A 23,501-nucleotide genomic window follows, 5' to 3' on the forward strand; every position below is an offset into this window, starting at 1 on the left:
CAATCAAGAAAGTTTCTCAAACTCAGGAAATACTACCCAAGGACAGTCAAGTTTCAATTTTAGGTAAATAATGCCCTTGTTAGTGTTAAGTATATTATATGCTTTTAGAGAATAACTATACTAAGACATATTTGTTGACAATCTCAAATTCACATTTAATCTGAGCACTCTACCATTGGATGACGAAAATACTGCTTCCATAGTCAAAGATCTTCAACTTTCTACCACCATGTCAATTGATTTCATATATCTTTAAATTGTGCTAAACTTTAGTACACACCACAGTCATTCATTTATGTTTCTAATAATATCTTAAAGCCAGAAAGGCAGGGAGTTGATTTCTTGAGATAATGCTAATGGATCGAGAATCACATTGCATCCTCCTACATAAGAGCATGTAACTTTGGGAGGCACGGTAGTCTTGCTGTGGGCAAGGACTCATAGAAAGCCATCTTGAAGTGACAACAGTTTTCAAGTTGCATCTGAGGATTGTGAGACAATAGGCAAGACAGCAAAAAGCCTTGGAGGAAAGTAGAGCTGGGGACACAGCTCAGTGGCTCTGTGGTTCTTAGCACATTGCAAGATCTGGGTTGCATGCTCAGTACCACTAAAGAAGAATAAGAAAAGACTATGAGAGTAAAGTCTGTTCTCCACTGCTAGGATGAGACTGTATCTAAAACAACTCTGCCCATCTTTTTACTTTAGCAGATTTACCTCATCTTCCTTATGAAAGGAACTATTGGCTATTACACATACTGATAAGGAAGACTTGTTTCTAGGTAAATGATATAAACACACATTGCTCATTAAACTATCTCGAGTTCTATAACTAGTCAGAAGTGAAATATGCTGAGTCCAAAATATATGCTATCTCTTGACTTAGTATGATAAAAAGAATTAAAAACTATAGGTGTAGTAATGCATGTCTTCAATCCCAGACTGCTGAAGGCAGAGGCAAGAGGATCATTATGAGTTCTTAGCCAGCTTGGTCTACATAGTGAGTTCCAGGCTATCCTTAGCTACACAGTGGGACTTTGTCTAAAAAACCAAGTAAAACAATTCATGGGTATTTTTATATTTATCAACTGATGAAATGAAGTCTTGTATTTAGTAATATCATTAATATATTATTACTGTTATTAAATTTACCCAGTTCATTTCTTACATTGTTGTAAATTGTGGCTTATTACATATGTTCTTATAGGAAAATGGTGCCATTGATCTCTTTCCTTATCTGAACCCTGATGAAGTTTAATTTGTGCGTTAGCAGGTCAGAAAGTGTGATCCTTCAAGGAAAAATGCTGGCCAAGGCCACAGCCCTAGCAGATACGGCTTTGTATCTCAGTCATGAAGTTGAAACATTGTCTAAACTTTGAATGAGATTAAAGATGAACACAGATGCCCTAAATCACTTAGCAAGTCTTACTTTAAAACGTTAGGCTTTGTTCTGTTTCAACAGAAACATCAGTGAAACTGTTTCACAGAAATGTAACCAGTACTTAGAGTAGTGATCACTTCATTGTGGATAAAACTACTTTATAATTAATGCAAAAATATCACAAGCATTTCTTTCTGTTTTTTTTTTTTTGTTTTGTTTTTGTTTTTTATTTTTACAAACATTTTTAAAAAAACTGCATCCCAGAACAGCTTTTGATATTTGACCTCATGTTAAAGATAAACAGGGCTGACCCTGATTCGGTAACATGTGGAACATTTCTTATTCATCTATTTACATACTTTATAAGGACAGCCATTTCAAACGGTAACATTCTTCCACTCTCTCCCCATACCATCTGTCCTTCAGATAACTTCAATACTAGACATTTTCTGATACCAGTTGCTTGCTTCCTCTCCCATAACATTAGTAGATCCTCTGTTTTGAGACTCCCATGCCTATTTTACATCTCTTGTAACTGTGCACATGATCTTAGCTTGCACTTAATGATTAGTTTATGCCAAGGTGTTTTTCACTGTGACTGACTATCTATGCATGGATTCTATGCCTTCAGTGTCCAGGAAGCAGGAATTCAGAAACTTATAAATGTAACCAGAATACTGCATCATCTTTGATAACAGAGGTATTATCCAATTACAAACACAGGGCTTTTAGAGGTCTCATTCCAAACCAATATCTGCTCCTTAATTAAAATGATCCCATATGCATTTCTCATTTAATAGAGTAGCATGAAATATTAATTACTTACATTGGAAGTAAACAACTGAAAGCTAATAAATTTACAAATTCAATTACTATAAAAACTATCAAATGTCTTTTTGTTTAATTGCTATGGATTCTTCTTTAGACATCATGATGGAATTAATAGAACATTCTGGTAATCAATAGAGATTGATTAATTGATCAATATGCAGAACATGGTTAGATTTTTTTTAACCTCCAGACATTATTATTTATGCCCAGGAAGTACCAGCGTGAGGATCTATCACAATGATATGAGAGGAATAGATAGAGCCAGGGTAGAAGGAGGAGGTTTGGACATTATCCAAAGTTCAGTGTGGGGTGATGTGGCTTTTGCATATATATGGAGCATGTCACCCTTGAAGGGTAAGCATTATGCTTCTCATTAATATATTATCAAGGTCTCTTCATAAGTGAAAAAAACACAGTCATCCTTCATGCATGAGGTATTGCCTTTTTCCTAAGGATTTATTAAAAATTAATGCTATATCACTTTACATTTTTTGGTACATGCCACAACATCAAAATACAGGGTGATAGATTTGAGCATAAAATTATACTTAAAGTACACTAAAAATATAAAGATCTGCAAAGTAAACACAACCCTCTCTCCTGCCCCCTTGGAGCTTCCTCTTGCAGTCCAAGCACCTGAATTTCCCCAGTCCTCTGCTTCTCACTATACTGTGATTTATCCCCCCTGTGGAATTTACAAGCTCTTAGAAAGCAGATCTATTTCTGAGGCAGGAAAGTAATAATGTCATCGCCACAAATTTTCAGCATTCAAAGTTTACAAAGCCACCAGTCTACTCTCTTGGGTGAGCAACCACAGCTTTCTGAAGCCTTGCGAGGAAACACTAGAGCCAATGTTTCAGGGTGAAAAAGCTTGAGAGGCTGAACAAGGAGTTTGAGTGGGTCTGACCCATTGACTCAGTTTTATTTATTGGAACATTGGTCCTGAATATACTTGCAGGTTATATGCTTTCAAGGAACAGCAACGACCCTCTGAACCCTATGGAGCCTATTTCTTTTGTTTTGTTTTTCCTCCTTTTTAAATTTTTTCCATACAATATATTCTAATCACATTTTCCCCCCATCTTCTTCCAGATCATTCTTCAGACCTTTCCACTCATCCAATTCCATGTCTTCTCTCTTCATTTTAGAAAATGTACAGGCAAATAGAAAACAAGCAGGTAAACAGGAGTAAAATAAAGAAAAAGAATGAGAAACACACTCACACACCATAGAAACATAAACTTGAAAACCATTAAACTGTGTGTTGAACCATACCAAATTAAGTTTACATTCATTAATTTCTTTATTCATTTTACATCCCAATATCAGCCCTCATCTTCCTGACTTCTTGCAGCTCCTCCCGCATTCTCCTTTCCCTTTTTCCTCTAAGAAGCAGGAGCTTTGAGATGCATTATATCTTGAAGCTGAAAGCTTCCCTGATCTCCTCAAGTAGGTAAAAACTGTTAGTGCATCTTCTACATAAGCCCCTTCCTACGGTAAGTAAAAGATGACCAAACAGAGCAATGTAAGGCAAGGAAAGAAAAAGAAAACATGAAAAACCAAAATGAACAAAGAACAACAACAAAACATAAAACCTCCCATAGTTCATTCTGTGTTGCCCATAGACTCTGGGCATGAGACCTGCGCTCAGGTACTGTTTATAAGTTAGCCTATCCATTGTGAATCTATTAGAGACACCTAAATAATCCTTTGCAAGTCAGTTATCTTCTACATTAGGGATGGGAACTGTGTCCACTTCCCCTCTCAGTGCCAGGACGTTAACTCCATAGGCTGGGGCAGACTTTTGTCTTTAAACACATTAATAAATGCTGTAATCATTCACCATGTAATGTTCTCATTTGCCATTTCTAATTTCCTCCTGTAAGTCTTAGCAGAACAAAGCTCTAAATGCCTGTCATTTGTCAATAGCAACACCAAATCCATCATTGTCAAATACATACCCCAAATGTCAGCCACTTAAGCCTTCAGCATACAGCGTGGAAGTATATATTTTCTTTCAGATATTTAAACTCTTCTTTTTCTAGTTTTAGAGACTCCATGTATCCTTTTTCTCTATCTGGAGCTTCCTGATACCTCTTGAAACAATGGTTTCCTTTTCACATGTTCTTAGGTTAAATACTATTTCTTTCAAATTCATTATGGGATATTTAAACACTTGTCTTGCTCCTTCTACTTTTTTTCTGAAAACAATAAAGGTGAATGTTTTATAACTATTTGTTTAATATCTCTTGCCTGGCATTCTAAGCTTCATAACGGCAAGAAAATGTCATTTTGGTCACTGGATCTCCTCTGTCCTAACAATCCTTCAACACATCAGAGCCTCAAAATAAATATTTGAAGAAAAAAATTATATTCTATAGTAAAATGTTATTACAAAATTAAATGTTACATACTTAATTTCCATTACTTGATGTTTTGAATATATGTATTGGAAAATGATCACCAAAAAAGCACATGGATAAATATACACGTCACTGCAGAAAGTTATAATTTTCATTTCTGCATGTTCACATTTAGGCACCATTCTATCAAATTATAAGTATTCGATAAAAGGCTACTATCAACATGTAGAGCTAAACTTCATGCTTCTGACATATTCCCTCTCTTTACTCTCAATCTAGTCTCCCCCTCCTATGATCCTGATGTTTATATATACTGGAGTATAATTCTTGAATTTCTACATATGTTTCTCCATGTAGTAGTATGACAATCAGGTTCACTTGTATTGTAAATTATAGAACTTCCTGCTTTTAGAAAAACTAAACAATACTCTACTGTGTACCACTTTTTTTTAATCTTTGCATCCAGTATTAAACTATCAAGAGAATTGTTGGAAAGGGATTGTGTAAAAAATTTGGAAATATTTTTCGCCTACTCAAGGAGATCAGGGAAGCTTTCAGCTTCAAGATATAAAGCATCTCAAAGTTCTGCTTTCTCTTGGAGGAAAAGGGAAAAGGAGAATGTGGGAGGAGCTTCAAAAAGTGGGAAGGAGAGGGCTGATATTAGGATGTAAAGTGAATAAAATAAATTACTAAAAAATTAATTCAACATGGTTTAAAGCCCAGTTCAATGGCACAGTACTTGTCTAGTAAGCATAAGGAGGCCATGCTGACAATTCCTACTAATGCAGACAAGTAAGAAAACAAGAAAAATAGATAGAGGTAGATTAAATAGGTAGATAGATGACAGATAGATGCATAGATAGATTGAATAGGTAGATAGATTAGATATAGGTGGATAGGTACAGATAGATATATAGAGAGATAAGATAGGAAGATAGATGATAGAAAGATGATAGATGATTGATAGATAGATAGATAGATAGATAGATAGATAGATAGATAAAGATAGATTAGATAGGTATATAGATAGAGAAGAGAGAGGACAGAAAGAAAGAAAGAAAGAAAGAAAGAAAGAAAGAAAGAAAGAAAGAAAGAAGAAAGAAAGGAAAGAAGTAAGGAAGAAAAAAAGAAAAAAAAAGAGAAAACCTGCATCTATTTCAAGCTGTCCATACATGAGTACCACAACTTAGTGACTGTATCACAGTGCCACAGTACAGTCTGTCATGTCACAGTCTGATTTATTATGAATCTACTTCCATAAAAGCCATACAGGGTGTTCCTAGTGACAGGCCTCACATTTAAATTAGACAGGTTCCAAAATCATTATCCAAATAAGATAGTAAGCCACGGACAAGTAGAAGGTGCCAGAAGCTAATCTACAGATGCTTATTGAAATACTATCAAGTAGAAAAAGTTAAAACAAGTCATTCTCCTTACACACCCAAGGGGACCTCTAAAGTAGAAGCACAAACTCAAATCTACAGTAGCTATTATAATGGAAATAGCATTGATGGCTTCAGCTTGGGAAACCTACTCCCTGTAGTTGGAGAGGCTGGGAAGACTGAAATTAAGTTTCTGGCCATTTCAGTTTCTGGGAAGGCGGCTTTCCTGTTTTGAAGTATTGCCCCACTCTTACCTCCACATGGAGGAGGCTGATGGCCCATCATTACTTCCTCTTAGGGACACACATTCTATTACAAAAGGCCCACCTCCACATGCTCGTCTGCACATGATTCCATCACAAAGGGCAACCAGCAAAGGCTCGTCTCATTGGCACTATGAGTGAAATAAAGGCCTTTTGCAGATGACTTAAACATTTAGTCTGTAGCAAAAATAGTAAAAGGTATACTGTCATCATTAGGATTTTGACATAATAATAAATTATGTCAATGATCATCTATGTTAAATAAGATTTGAAAAACCTCAATGGCAGCAATTTGTCAGGAAAGGTTTGTTAAGCCCTGATCTCTGAGGGGAACACCATAAAGACACAAAGTGTGTCAGCTTTATAAGACAAAACCGAGGAAGGAAATGCCATTTCCAGAGAAAGTGAGGCTGAATATGGACTGTTGACAAAGATGGATTTGGAAAAGCCAACAGTTCCATGAGACTGAGCAAGCAGAAGAAAGTGGTAGCACATACAGTACTGTATTCTTCAGAGATCTGTTCAAGATCCTAATAGATGCCTACTTGTTACCAAGATCTCCATTGTCCTTATTTTCATATAGAAGTGAATCTGGTCAGCTGAGGAAGGCAGCTGCTATGTATATATTCTGTGGGAGAGAAAAATTACTGGATCTTTTTGTAATTGCTTATATTCCCATTAAAACAAGGCAGAGTCAAGAAGGTCATTTGAAGTATTATAATTTATGAGGTCAAAATTGACCCTTATATTATATATATGTTTTAAAACTTTAAAAATACTGTAGGCCAAAAGCATGGTCCCTTTGGCTAAGTAGGAGAAAACATATTTCTTTTCTGAAAGAGAAGACATGACCACTTGAGCATCTACTGATATCTATACTTATGCCAAAACTGAAAAAAAAAAAAAGACACCATCCTCTTAATAAGGCAATGAAAGTAGTACGTGCCTATGGCTGGCTACATCACCACAGAGGCTGTGGAAAAGCACACACACACACAAAATTTAGCAGTATACTTCTACAACCAAAGAAAAACACGTTTGAGATTTTCAAAGCATAGAGCTACTAACAGTCTCGGTTACCCTTCACGGCAATGATTATCAGCAGCAGGTATTTACGACTGAAGCTGTTGTCAACAGGCATTCCTTCATTTGAAGCTAAGATTCAAAAAGTTAAAGAGGTTAGTATCAGAGAAGCTCCTGATGTTTTGGCCGCTTCTCACTAATACACTTTCTTTTTCATAGGAGCTTTAATGATCTCAGACTCATGTCCATTTCTGAAATAAACAGAGACAAACTGATTTTCATCTTTCTCCTCTCACCATTAGAATATGAGAATTAACATAAAATAAGCAAGGAGTACTTATGATCAAGATCAAAAAACACATCTTTCTGTTAATGGGATAAGTCCATCAAGGTCAGTAGGTGTGTTTATCCTAAACCTAGAAGCAATGGGAGAGAAGCAGATGCTGAAAATGGTACTCTTGTCTCCCCTCGGCTTCTAAAGACCCAGAGCATTCTGCTGCAAAGTTTCTCTGTTTGATAAGCACACCACATGCAAATGTACTAAACACATAAATATAATGGTCATAATTACTGGGTTCAAAGTCAAGAACCCTTTAAATCCACTGACTAAATCAATGTGGTGATTGTAAACCTTTTTTATTATGGCCCCCATATGAAGAAGAAAACACAATTAAGGTAAAAGCTATACTTTTTTACTTGAAGGAAATAAAATCTATTATTTACATATATTAAATTAATGTAATTTCCAAGAATCCTAGTATAATCTAACATTTTCTCATTAAAAATAAAACCACCCCCCCCCACTCTACCATATTTTTGTTCAAACCAGAGAATGAACATGTGTTTTCTTCTGCATAGACTGAGGTCCATGAACCAACTATAACTGGTAAAAATTTTTAATTCTTCATGGTAAAAGAGTCCATATCTGTCATTTAGTGAAATTATGATTCTGCACCAACAAAGCTTCCTTCAACTTTTTGCTCCTATGTAAAGAAACCTTTGGCTTCAGCAAAATTAAGCTCACTATCAATTTGGAATGAAATTACAAAGGATTTCACAGAGAGTCAATGGTTAAGGTGATCTCAGCCATGTACAAAACAATCCAAGCAGCATACAAACAAACAAACAAACAAACAAAAAAGCAATGTGACAGCATCTGTGGTGACTTTCTCATCAGCCACCCAAGGGGTCTTTAATTTTAGAGAAAAAAAAGGGTCTGCATTATAGGGTACATTATTTAAGAAAATAACTTACTCTTTTTAGAGTTAAAATGTAAGTCACCACATTTTCTGTATCTACTGCTCTGTTGAAGGACATCTGGATACTTTCCAGCTTCTGGTTATTATAAATAAGGCTGCTATGAACATAGTGGAATGTGTGTCCTTGTTATACATTGGAGCATATTTTGGGTATATGCCCAGGAGTGGTATAGCTGGGTCCTCAGGGAATACTAAGTCCAATTTTATGAGGAACCGCCATACTGATCATACCAGCTTGCAATCCCACCAACAACAGAGGAGTGTTCTTCTTTCTCCAAATCCCTGCCAGGACCTGCTGTCACTTTATTTTTTGATCTTAGCCATTCTGACTGGTGTGAGGTGGAATCTAGGAGTACATTTTAACAATGGAGTACTACTCAGCTATTAAAAATAAATAATAACTTCATGAAATTTGTAGGGAAATGGATGGAACTAAAAAATATCCTGAATGAGGTAATCCAATCACCAAAGAATACACATGGTATGTACTCACTGATAAGTGGATATTAGCCCACAAACTCTTAATACCCAAGATACAATTCACAGACCACAGGAAGCTCAAGAAGAAGGAAGACAAAAGTGTGGATGTTTCAGTCTTTCTTGGAAGGGGGGAACAAAATATTCATATAAGAAAATACAGAGACAAAGTGTGGAGCAAAGACTGAAGGAAAGGCCATCTAGAGACTGCCCAACATGGGGATCTCTCTGATATACAGCCACTGAACACAGACATTATTGTGGATGCACAAGAGCGTGATAGAGTTGTCTCCTGAGAGGCTCTGCCAGAGCCTGACAAATACAGAGGTGGATGCTCTCAGCCAACCATTGCACTGAGAATAGAGTCCCCAATCGAGGAACTAGAGAAAGGACTGAAGGAAATAAAAGAGTTTGCAACCCCATAGGTAGAAGAACAATATCAACCGACCAGACCCCCCTGAACTCCCAGGGACTAAAACATCAACCAAAGAGTACACATGGAGAAATGAATCTATGACTTCACCATACATGTAGCAGAGGATGACCCTGTGGGACATTAATGTGTAAAGAGGCCCTTGGTCCTATAAAAGTTCGATTTCCTAGTTTATGGGAATACCAGGGTAGGGAGGTGGGAAGGAGTATGTGAATAAGTGGGGGAGCACCCTCATAGAAGCAGGAGGAGGAAGGATGGGTTAGGGGGTTTCTGGAAGGGAAACCAGAAAAGGGGATAACATTTGAAATGTAAATAGAAAAATATCCATTAAGAGAAGAAAATAGAAACTTAGTACACACCAATAAATTAAAGACAAGATTTGTTTATTGAAAAAAAATGTAAGTCACTGACATCAAATAAGAGAAAAATCTAAATGAGGGGAAAGTACATGGACAGTTGTTTTGAAAGAGATCAAAATCTTATCCAAAAAGAGACTATGAGTATAGTATTGACCTCCACCCCCCACCCCCAAAAAAAAGAGTACGATGCAAATAGAAAAAAGGAAAATGGGGCATTTGATTTATTTTTAGTTGTTTTCCTGGTTGTGCAGGGATGGCGTGTGCAAGTAAATTCTAAATGTTCTGCCCCGTGATCATGCTGGCAGACACTTGATGATGACAAATAATTATTTTATTTATAGATAAATGGTATGTATTAAGACCTAGCTTCTACAGGCTTTATTCTATTGGCTATGAGTTTGGCAAAGCTCTGATGGTCGGATTACAGAGGATCTTATAAAACATGAAACTCCCACTTCTCTATCTGCATGTTTCACTGTTAGTTTGTATTATTGCTGTTACTGTCTTATGAAATAGCTTTTCTTGTGTTGCCTTTTCTTATTATAAAAGCAATACAAACATGACTTATGCAACAAAACATACATCTCTAATGCCACTTCCATCTCACAACCTCAAGCACATAAAGCTGATTTATGAAAAGAGGGTTCCAACTACTCCTAGTTTAATCCTCACCACTTTGGATGTATGGGTCTGTGGATGTTATAGTACAGATTTGGTCATGTGACTGCTGCTGTAAAAATGACCTAGACCAAACAGTTCCATCAAACCCAAATGCCGTTTACATATAAACCTTTACATTCAGACACTTTCTCATTCTGACATCACTAGAAACCTCTAATGGATCTGTCACTTCTATTTCCTGTTCCAGAAGTTTGTAAGTGGAGCCACATAATAAGCAATCTTTGAGATTTTCAGATTACCTGTTTTACACATTGGTGCTCTGCTCCTTTTTTTAACTTTTAATAGATTTTTAATCAGAATACAATCACACTTTCTACCTTCCAGTTTCCCCTCCCAATCCCCCCAGACACTCTCTTCAGCCCCTCTAACATCCCCTCTCACATTAATGGCCTTTTGTCTTTTATTATTATGCAGAAATATATGAACATAACATTTCTTGTCTGCTTGGGTTTTTTTCCTATGTATACCTTTTCAGAGATGACCACGTTGTATTGGATAAACCGAAAGAGGACTTATCCTTGGATGAGACTATTTTGCCCTCTCTCATTCCTCTTTTACTACATTTTAATTTCAAAGGGAGATTTCATAATTTAGAGAACCACAGCTAACTCATCTGTCCATTCACTCATGGGTGTTTCGGTGCTTTCAAGATTAGAATGATTATAAAGAATGATGTTCAGAAATTTTGTGTATACTTTCTGAGTGAAGCTAGATTTCATTTCTATGGTATGGATACACGAGAAACAGACTGGACACAGTGTGTATGATTCTCTTCATGAGAGGTCAAAACACTTTCTAGAAAAAAATGCACCATTTTTTATTTCTACAAAATGATATGCAAAAATTGTAGTTGTTCTGTAACTTTACAAGCACATGATATTTTGTTTAATTTAGAATCCATATTGGGCACAATGTTCAGTTGTGGATTTTGTTAATTTGTATTGCAGAAAGCAGCTTTTCAGATGCACTGCATGTTGGGTGAGGCATCAATCTATGAGTATAGCAGTATGTCATTAGAGTCATTTTATTATTGCATAGCACAGTTTTATAATGTGCTTTTTTTCTTTTCTATTTTTCCTTCTCTCTCTTTCTTTCTTTATTACTCTTTCTTTAATTCTTTCTTTCTTCCTTCCTTCCTTTATTTCCTTTCTTTCATTCATTCTTTCTTTCTTTCTTTCTTTCTTTCTTTCTTCTGTTATTTTCTTTCTTCAAGTCTTTTCTTCTCTAGAAAGACAGGGTCTCACCTTGTAGCTTTGGCTGCCCTGGAATTCACTCTGTAGACCATGCTGGCCTCAAACTCAGAAAGGTCTGCCTGCCCCTGCCTCCCAAATGCTGGGAATAAGAACATGTGGAACCATCCCTGATTTCTTTGTTTTAACTGGATATTTTTCTATTTACATTTCAAATGTTATCTCCTTTCCTGGTTTCCCCTCTACATACACCCTATCATATACTACCTTGCCCTGTTTCTATGAGAGTGATCACCCACCTACCCACCCACCCACTCCTTCCTCACTGCCCTAGCATTCCTCTACACTGTGGCATCAAGCTTTCACCGGAGTAAGGACCTCCCCTCTCATTGATTCCAAATAAGGCCCCTTCAGCTCCTTTAGTCCTTCCCCAAACTCCCTCCTGAGCATCCCTGTGATCAGCTGGTGGTTGGTTTCAAGAATCTGCATCTATACTGGTCAGGATCTGGCGAAGCCTCTCAGTTGTCTCAGACAACCGTCAGCAAGCACTTCCTCTATAATACTACTTAAAGGATGGTTATACATGTCTTGATAATTCATTGTTAAACATTCTTTGGCTGTTCTAACTCTTTTGATTGTCTACATAATGTTAAACTCATATTCTTTTTTTTCTTACTTTTTTTCATTTTTATTGGATATTCTCTGTATTTATGTTTCAAATGTTATCCCCATTTACCCCACTGCCATACCCCCTTCCCTTGCTATGTTTCTTTCTTGAATGATAGTCTGTTAGTCATAACTCAGAATATTTTATCAGTATTCCCAGTGTTCTAAACAAATTGTATTTTTCTTTAAACACAATGCATCTCTTTGGCCTGTGGGATTTTGAACATCCTTTTCTTTTATTCCTTTGTTGATGTTTTAATTAGATATTCTTTGTATTTACATTTCAAATGTTATGCCCTTTCCCCCTACTCCCATTCCTCTCCCCTTCCACTTGGTTCCAAGAAAATGTTCCTTCTCCCAATCACCCTCTCCACCTCAGCGCCATGGCATTTACTTACACTGGGAAAACATGCCTTCACTGGACCAAAGGCCTCTTCTCCCACTGATGACAGACAATGCTGCCCTCTGTTACAAATGCAACTGGAGCCATGGATCTCTCCATGTGTGCTCATTGGTTGGTGTTTTAGTCCCTGAGAACTCTGGAGGATTTGGCTGGTTGATAATGTTGTTCTTCTCATAGGGTTACAGATCCTTTCTGTTCCTTCAGTCCTTTCTCTAGCTCCTTCATTAGGGACCCTGCTTTTAGTCCATTGGTTTAGCTACAAGCATCCTAAACTGTATCTGAATAACTCTAGCAGAGCATCCAAGGAGACATTCATATATGGCTTCTGCCAGTAAGCACTTCTTGCCATCAGCAACAGTGCTTGGGTTTGGTGGCTGCATATGGGATGGATTCCCAGGTGAGGCAGTCTCTGAATGATCTTTTCTTCAATCCCTGCTCTTCTATTTATTTCTGTGTTTCCTCCTGTGAGTGCATTGTTCTATCTTCTAAGAAGGACTGAGGAATTCACATTCTGGTGTTTCTTCTTTTTGAGCTTCATAAGGTCTGTGAATTGTTTCTTGGTTATTCAGAGCATTTTGGGGTAGTATCTGTTTATCAGTGAGTGCATACCATGTGCATTCTTTTGTGACTCTGTTATCTCACTCAGGATGATTGCTTCTAGCTCCATCCATTTGCCTACGAATTTCAGGAAGTCATTGTTTCTAATAGCCAAGAAGTACTCCATTGTGTAAATGAACCACATTTTTTTGTATCCATTCCTCTAGTGAAGGAATTCTGGGTTCTTTCCAGCTTCTGGCTATTGTAAATAAGCTGGCTATGAACATGGTAGTGCATGTTTTCTTGTTATGTGTTGGAGCGTCTTTTGAGTATATGTCAAAATGTTATACTTGGGTCTTCAGGAAGTACTATGTTCAATTTTCTGAGGAAACACCAGACTGATTTCCAGTGTACTTGTACTAGGTTGCAATCCCACCAAAAGTGGATGAAGGTTCCTCTTAGTCCATATACTAGCCAGCATTCTCTGTCACTGAGTTTTTGATCTTAAACATTCTGACCAGTGTGAGGGGGAATTTCAAGGTTGTTTTGATTTGCATTTCCCTGATGACTAAGGATATTTAACACTTATTAGTACTTCTCAGCCATTCAATATTTCTCAGTTGAGAAGTCTTTGTGTAGCTCTGTATTTCATTTTTAATAGGATTATTTGATTCTCTGGAGTCTAATTTTCTGAGTTCTTTGTATATGTTGGATATTGGCCCCTTATCAGATGTGGCATTGGTAAAGATTCTTTCCCAATCTTTTGGTTGCCATTTTGTCATCTTGACAGTGTCCTTAGCCTTACAGAAACTATGCACACTTATAATATCCCATTTGTAGATTTTAGATCTTTGAGCATAAACCATTGATAAAGATCTAGTATTTTAATGTAAAAAAATCCTTTCACAATATTTATCTGAATTTTTTTATAATTATAGAGCTGTTCAGAAAGACTGACATTGTACTGAAACTTTCAACAAGTGAAAAATAGATATTCCCTCAGCCATACAATTTTAATTTCTTTCATTGAGATTTTGATGCTTTCAGCACATTCTATATATAGTTATCTATCTATCTACCCATTTCCAGGTTTGCCTTCTATCTGTGATTCTTGGAACTCTGCCACTAGAGTGCTAACATTATAGGCAAATAGTACTATGCATTTGCTTGTTCACTACTCTGTGATGGTTCGAATACAAATGACCCCGCATGCTCAAATATTTGAACACCTGATTACCAGGAATAAAACTATTTGAAAGGATTACAAGGATTAAAAGATATGCCTTGTTATAGGTGTGGCCTTCTTAGAGAAATTGTGTCACAGAGATTTCAAAACCCCATTCTAGGCCCAGTTATTACTCTTTTCCTCAGCCGACAGATCAGGATGTAACTCTCAGCTACTTTAGCACCATACTGTGCCTGCCTATGTGCCATGTGCCATGATGATAATGGACTATCCTCTGAAGCTGTGAGCAAGCCCTCAGCTAAGTGCTTTCTTTTGTAAGAGTTTCCTTGGCCATGGACACAGTAGTGGAACAGTGACTAAGAAACACTCTTTAAAGGAAAATTCAGGAGTTTTTTGCCACTAAGTAAGACAATAACCACACATTTTTTTTTTTTATAATTAGAATTTTTTTCTAAGTTAGAAATTGATAAAAGAAGCAAAAATAAGACAGGATCTAGAAAATTATTAAAGACCAACTTTGACGCCACAAAGTAAACTGAGTCAGACACCTAGGTATGGTGTCAGTAATTGGGAACAGCACTGATAGCAGCTGACAGAGGTCAATACTCGAAGGGCTGAGGGAGGCTGGGGTCTATACAAGCCTAAAATTAGAGAAAAGAAAGGGGATATAAAACACACACACACATACACACACACACACACACACACACACCGAGAGAGAGAGAGAGAGAGAGAGAGAGAGAAAGAGAGAGAGAGAGAGAGAGGGAGAGAGAGAGAGAGAGAGAGAGAGAGAGTGGTTGAAGCAAAAGCAGAGTCTAGTATTTTATAATTTCTCTTATCCCTTCTCATACTTCTTCAGACAAAGTTTTTCAATGTAAGAAAATTTTCTCAGAGCCACAGCTTACCCATTTTATAAAAAAATAAATTTACTACATAACTATATTCTTTAAAAACACATTAAAATCATTACACAACAGGAAATTACAATAGAATTATTGATTTTGTTCCCTGTTTGAAACTTCATACCTAACTAAACACTTCTCATCTACCTTTCAAGTTCATTGTAATAACCCCAAAGCAATAATTATGTTGTCATAGATTAAAAAAATTTATTCAGGTGTAGTCTACAGTTGCAAGTTTCTTCCTGTGCTTGGCTGATGACAATCTGTGTTTACTAAGAAACAGGTCATCTGTCACTAGTTCTATTTTGAAACCTCAATAGCCTAGTCCGCTTAATTATCTGTTCTCTGTTCTTATAATACAATTCTTTACACTTTGTTCATAGCCTTTCTATTTCATGGGTCATAAAAAAAACCTGTCACTACATCCTTAGATCACAAGACCAAGGAACTCAGTCTCAACCTAGAGTGAATGCTCTCTTTGAGTATCACCTTGTCTTAAGCTTATTTTTCTTACTACAACTATGTGTGATGCATGAATATGTCTTCTCACTGTACTTCTTTCTCTAACTGATGCGGTTCTTATCATTCTATGAGGAAGGGGCATATCCTATTCTTGGTTCTAACTTTAAGTTTTCTACCAGCAACCCTAACTTCCCCACATTACATAAATCAAACCCACTACCAGTAACTGCTTAAATCACATTAATAATTTCATAAAGTCACTAATTCATCTAAAGAGCACTATCTCAAGAACTTTGATCTTCATGTGGATCTGTAGGAAATTTGCCCAACAGAGTGTGGGCTATCACCAAGGAAGCAATAATGCCAGGCTATAGGCAGTGAGGATCTCCAAGTGTTTACTCAACCAAGCTAAATAAATGATGAATAATACGGCAATGTCACACATGAGAAGGTACTGCAGTAGAAAGAAGACATCCTGAGGACAAAGTCGGTGGGGCTAGGCCTTTCCAAAGTGCACCCAAAAGATTCAAGAAAGAAAGTGGGCTATTTCTAGGGAGGTTACCTTGTCCATTGCAGAACTTTCTGCAGGACACCTTCCAGAAGATATCTCTCATGTATACAGCCAAAAAGAAATGAATGTGAAGAATCTGTCCATGAAGGGATGTACCAGTGGTTAAGATCCCTCTTATTCTTGCCCCTTCTATAGGACTTCAGTTATGATCTGAGCACACCCAATGCCAGGTGGCTCTCAACCAACAGAAATGCTAACTCTGGGAGATATGATGCCTTCATTAATACCTTTCCACATGTGTAAACACACTCTTGCAGACAAATGCACACATAAATAAAGATAATGTGTTTCGAGAATGAGAAAATTTGTGATTCAAATTTTAAGTACACCAAATTATAGATAAAAGCAATATTAGATAAAAAACTCACAAAGAAGGGACTAGATATTAAAAAGAAACACTTAAACAGACACTGAATAGCAATATTGCTAAATTCTAGCAAAGTTCTTTGCTATGTATACAGTTTTATATTCCTGAAATCACCTTCTTTATAATTATATTTTTTTTTTGGTAGAGGAGAGTTTCTTGAGAAAGCCACCTACAAACTCACACAGCATTTTGATGTTTCACAGCTTTGAATAACAATGTGACTGAGTTTAAGCTAGATATGAATTTTAAAATAGCTGTGTTCATGAAAAATAATTAAATCATAAACCACCTATTATTTAATATTTTTATGACTTTTAAGCATAAAAAGACTTTCAGATTCAGAGTCGTGTGATATTTACAGGAAATGAACAAACAAGGACAAGAGGGTCTGTCACTTGACATTAGTAGAAGGGAAAATCCCGGCAGAAAAATACTATTTTAATCATACAGTTAAATTTTCTGTTTAGTATGCTTTGTCTTAATGTGATCACGGGACATCTCCCCTGTTAGTCTCTTTTAGTAATAAATATTCTACAGCCTTGACTTTTCTTATCAACAAAGGAAAATATTTTACATTCTGAGAATTTACCATCAATATAAACCTAAATATGTTTGATTTGATTCAGAGTTTTCATTTAATTAAAACTGCATAATTTCAAAAGATATGATTTTCATACTTCATGTGTTTTAATAATTCAGGTGCAGTGAGGTATGGCATGGTTATAAAAACTTATAACCCTAGTGCTCAGCAAGTTTAAGGCTGTCTCAGAGACAGCAAGAGTGGACAAGGACCTAATAGCTGCAACTATGAGAAATCACTGTGTCCCTGAAGATTAACAAATACAAAACAAAAACTGAAAAACTTCTCTCAAGTATTAGCAACTATATGAGAGAACATACTTTGCACACTGTTGTATAAAAAAAAGTAGAAATAGCCTCTTTAGTTGTTGTACATCAATCTATCTACAGGACCTCAAGAAGGGGAGATGGTGTAGATTTAGAGCAAGAGCCTTGACCAACGAGCCTGAATTCCAACTCTTACTCTAAACCTTAGGCATTGTGGGAGATCACCAGTAATAAAGCATCCAGTTTGGAGGTATAAACATAATACTTCACTACCAAATGATACAATTTACATTTTATTTAGTGCTTGAATTACTTATATTGTTATCTCTGCTTTAAAAACACATAATGTTTATGAAACATTAGTTCCTGCTGTTTCTCATAATTTTAAAAGATGTATTTATCCAAGTATTTGTAAAAATCATTACAATATTACTGATAATATACTTCAGAGAAGAACTTTGCTCCCATAGATAGACAGCAGAACCATCATGGTCCTAGTCCCAAGCCCTTGTTTTGTTCAGTGCACCATCATGTTTTTGTTACCATGACAACTAAATTTTGCTATAACCTCCCCTTAAGAGTCAGGGAAGCCAATTATTCCTAGTGCAGGATTATATGGCTGTAATCAACTTCATATCTTTCACTTTCATTTTCTTATACATCCAGGTTGTTTTTAGCAACAAGTTGTTGTGATATGAAATAAATGAGATGGAACAAATTACCAACTATTCCTCTCTTCTCTGCTCCTTGAATAATATACTCACTCTGAATACCTAAAATGAGTTCTTTGAATATAATGATTATTGGTAATTGCCCTTTGACCTGCATTACACCTTTCCAAGAAAACTTGTGATCATTTCATTCACATTTGAAAATATAATCTTTCTTTGTTTAATGAACATTCACATTAGCCATTTTCAAGATCATAGGTCTAGGAGTATTGAAGCCATTCTCCCAGGAAGGCAACAAATATTCCAATGCAAGGTTGTACAACATGCATGGTTTCACTGAGCCAGTTCACAGCCTTCTGCAGGACTTTTGGGGAAAACAGGGATTTGAAATGGTGTGGCAGCTGGTTGTATGGTGTTCTTCAGTTCCCAGGCTAGAGACTAGCCACAGAAAACCAGTCCCCAGCACAGGAACACACTTTGTTCACTGCTTTTTCAACCCTAAAATTCTGAGAACAGCTGCAGGCAGGTTGGACAGAGAAATCAGGCAATCCTCTTTGCAGCTGCTATGTAACCAGGCATCTTTATGTATTTAATTTAGAGACCCTGCTGTTGCCTGCCTCAGGACTGATGCTCAGACAGAGACACCCAACACACACACTGCCTGGCTTGCCAGCTGGAGCAAATTGCTCCATCTGACCCCTTCAGCCAGGTTGATACGCATTTGGCTTAGCCCCAATGGCAACAGACATGTTGTCTTAAGGAATCAATCAGAATTGTTAATCTGTGTTAATGCATTTGTTTGAGCTGTACTGGCTCATTCATCTAGGGAAAAAGGAATCCCTTACAAGTGTAGTCAGATGTTACTAAAGTTCTATGTTATAAGAAAGTTATGGTTAGGAGTTAAAGAACCCCAATGCATGCCTCTGCAAACTACATGGGGTGTTTTTATAGTTTAAATGACCCAAGCAATCAATTCACCATTTAATGTCTAAATTTAATTTTATGTTATACAGCAGGGTGCAGATGTGAAGGTACATGTATAGCTCTTACAACAGTTAAAAAATAATGTACTTAATTTAAATACTTTCAGTCATTTTCAGTTTTGAGACAGCGTTACTTATATCGTAAGCAGAGGAAGCATTTTCTCAAACTCCACACACATTCAAAAGTACACCTTCTTTACCTGCTAATACAGTGTGTGTGTGTGTGTGTGCGTGTGTCTGTCTGTCTGTCTCTGTGTGTCTGAGAGAGAGAGAGAAAGAGAGGGGCAGGACTTTGTGTTAAGTGTTTTAGGTTTTCTTTATCATAGAATGGAACATATTGGAAGAAACATTTCTACATAGATGCTAATGAAACCATCATCTCCCTGTTTCTCCCTATATGTGACACTGCTCCTGACATTACCTCGGGTCTGAGGATGTCTTCATAACCTAAGAAGGTAGACCACTGTGAGTTTTCAATAAGTGGTGAAAGAAGAATGGAATACCAACGCGATGTACCTTCTGATAAATCATTAATTAAAAATACCTTCAGATACCAATCTATCTCCTTTATTCCCTCAACCAGAAATTCTTTTTCACAAAACACTAAGCATTTGTTCACTTTGTGGTTTTCATAAAATTTTATTTTAATTATACCTACTTGTCAAAACAATATGTAAATGAATGAAGATTTCACAAATCTTTTAGGAAAGCTATGAAAGATGTCTGTTACAGTAACTAGCATTCTAGGCCAGCATGAAATTAAACAAAATCTTTAGTTTAGAAAGTTTGGTTTCTAATTAATTCATGTTCTGTCAATAAATATTAAAGTTAACCACTGAGTGGATAATGGTAAAGTCTCTCATAATGTGTCAGTGAAACCAGAAGTGATGGCTCACATCTGTAACTTCAAACTGAGATTGCTCAGGCCAGAGAGTCACCATAAATGTGAGATCAACCTTGGCTACAAAATTAATTCATTACAGACCAGGCAAGGTGACATCGTGAAATACACACAAACACGCCCTCCCCCCCACACTCCTTTACGTAAATAGTCAATGATACCTTCTAGCATTTTAAGAAGCAGAGAATTAATGACAAAAATTTTTAAAAAAATGAAAATTATATTTGATCTCATATGCATTTTTTAAAGAGTGTATATTGCAAGGTTAGGAAGGATTAAGTAGTTTGAAGAAGTAGTAGTTTTTTTTTTTTTTTTTAAAGGACACTGGTAGGCCACATTGAAATGTGGCATTTGAATAAATTAATAAAAAAGGGTTGACGTAGGGACATACGTTCTGAGGCTGACTGAGATCATGTTATTGATATGTTGCAGGAGGGATAATGAAGAGAATGAAGTGGTATTAAAGGCTGAAATGGAATATTTAAGAGGAGGGTAAACAGAAACCTGAAAAAAGGATGTTTAGCATTATAGGTCACAGTAAAGTTACTGACATTTTATGACCACATTAAGTCACTGCAATAGTTGACAGGGAGAAATTATTTGAATTTGCTTCAGGTAGAGTGCACATTCATGTTAAGAATAGACAATGAATAACTATAGAAACAGATAGACTTTAGAGCAAGCTATAATGATGCTATATCGAAAGGGATCAAGTGTGCAAACCTGATTGTCCACTGAGAAGGAAATAAGACATGGCTAGATTCTGGTTGCTTTCAAGATAAGCCACCTGCATTTCCACTGGATTGAATGTAGAGAAGACTACAGAACAACCCAAGTCTCATCATCTTCCACCAGAACTGAAGACATCATATCCTTTGTTGTAAGAGAATGGAGACATCACACAAGAAGCTTCCTTCATGCTGATAGTTTTCCTGGTGGTAGAAAGTATATTCAAGATATTTTGGTGGAAAAAGCCAGCACTCCTGTCCAGCCATGAGCTCTTGCACTCACAGAATGCCAACCTGACATGTAAAATATGACTAATGGTACATTAGTGGCACAGATATAATGGAAGTCTCTAGGAAGTTTCTTACACTTTAGATCTACTCAATGGAAAAATTTTTGCCTGGTACTGTACATCATGCCAAAAGATGTGTGAGTTCAAAATTCCTGTGAAATAACTTACAACCATTTTTCTTACACTATATGGACATGATGATAAGCTCCCTTCTAACTATTAATATAGTTATGTTTATGGCTATAGATTAGTATTATTTTCAGCTTTGGTCAGAGAAGGCATTTCTTTAAATTTTGTAATTGAAGTGGGAATTTTTGGTTTCTTTGTAGACTTTGTTGTGTCATGTGATATTTGCCTGAAACAGACAACTGAGACTGTGTGTAATATTTTGAAAGAATATAAATGTGACCCAACAGATAGTAAATAATATTCTTGCATTGGTTCACCTTGCGACACTTTGCTGGTCTTCCCTGATTTTTGCTTTTCATGACTTCATAGAGAGAATATAATTTCTTGTGTTATTATGGCTGCTTCTCCAAGCTTCCCCAGACTCAAACAAATTGGGATGAATGAGCCTTGCAGTTTCTTCTGTATTGAGCTGCTGCAACTGACTCATACATGGTCCTTGCCAATTTGACTGATTAGTGTTTGAAATAGCCCCAAAGAACTGCTTCCAAATAGGTCCACATTCCCCATTTCCTATTAACAATTCCTCTAGGTGGGTGGGCCAGAAGGGAGATTGAAGCATTTAAGAACCCTTATTAAAATAGTTCTTTTTAATCTAAGCATACAGATAATGGTTAATAAATATTCCTAATTGGTGAAAATACTGAGAATAGATGGCTGTTAAATGTCTAGCCTTAAATGAGACATTTATGTCAACTCTCTCATAGAAAATTGTGGAAGAAAGGATAGGCAATATGTACGAATCTGAAGAGGGTGAATGGTTCTGTTAAAAGCTGTATTCTAAACATTACATGGCTATTGTACTCATGAAATTGCAACAACAGTGACTAACTGAGTAAGACCTTCCTAAGACTGACACCATAAACATTTTATTTTGTAAGGGAGAGAAACTCAAAATGACCACTAGTCATCTAGGAGCAACAGACAGTTATTGGCTATTAAAGAAGAGAGTAAACATTTTTCAGTGGTAGGCATAGAGATACATTGCCCTTGATCAAATAAGCAACCCCCTACTTATGTTCATGCAGGAAAGCCTAATTAAGCATAGTAGGCCACAAACAAAGATATGAAAATAAAACTGGCACTTGCTGGGAAGAAAGGGTTCCGTGGAGAAATTCACAAGAGCATATAATGGGGTGAATATGCTCAAAGATGCATAAATGTGTAAAAATGGTGTGTGTGTGTGTGTGTGTGTGTGTGTGTGTGTGTGTGTGTGTGTGTCTGCATAGTACATATAAATGAAATTTTGGGGGAAAAAGTAGCAAGTAGAATTAGAAAAATATATGAAAAGGCAGTTTTCAGTCATCACTGGCCATAAAATTTGACTAGAGATATTAATAAAAAGTTCATAAGATGGAAAGATATTTATGCCTCAAGTGTTTTAGAAACACAGGATAATAATGAAATAATATAGAAATAATTGTCAAGAAAGTAAGTCAAGATATCATTGAATAGGATAAATAAATTAGGCATTTATGAAAATATTAACTCATTATATAGACATGCAAGCATGGAAACAGTGAACAAGGCAAGAGTATGAATCCTTATTTTGGAATTTGTGATATTCAAATGATAAGTATCACCAACTCTTAAAAGTTCAAATCATGGAAATGGATAGAATCTTCAAAGAAGTGAATAAAGAAACTGAGGAAACATGTTTTAAAATTTGATAGGGTCTCAGACTAACAGTGAACCTTTGGCAATTCTCCTGTCTCAGCTCATAAGTGATACATGGTTTGTAATATGCTTCAAAATGCATAGAAAACAGGACAGTTTGTGTATGTTTTTGGAGATGCCCAAGTACAAAAGAAAAATATGATCTTGTAAGAGGGACAAGGGAATTGGGTAACATAATCTTATATATAAAAATAGTATTGTAGAAACATGTCTGAATTTTACAATTATGGGCATCTGCAATTTCCCTTCTGGTTGCTACAATTTCTCCTTTTAAATTTCAAAACAAGATTGTCAATGAGGTGAAGATGAAAAAGACATCGTTTTAGTATAATTTCCCCTACCAATCTTAACATTTAAATAAAAGAAACATAGGTTAAGATTAAAATTGTCATTAGCTATGCATATACTATATAAAAAGCAAGAGGCAGGAGAACTTACTACAAGAAAGCTGCACAGTTGGCCATGCAACTTGGACAAGTGAAGGAA

Source organism: Micromys minutus (assembly GCF_963924665.1).
Source record: "Micromys minutus genome assembly, chromosome: 8".
Classification (NCBI taxonomy): domain Eukaryota; kingdom Metazoa; phylum Chordata; class Mammalia; order Rodentia; family Muridae; genus Micromys; species Micromys minutus.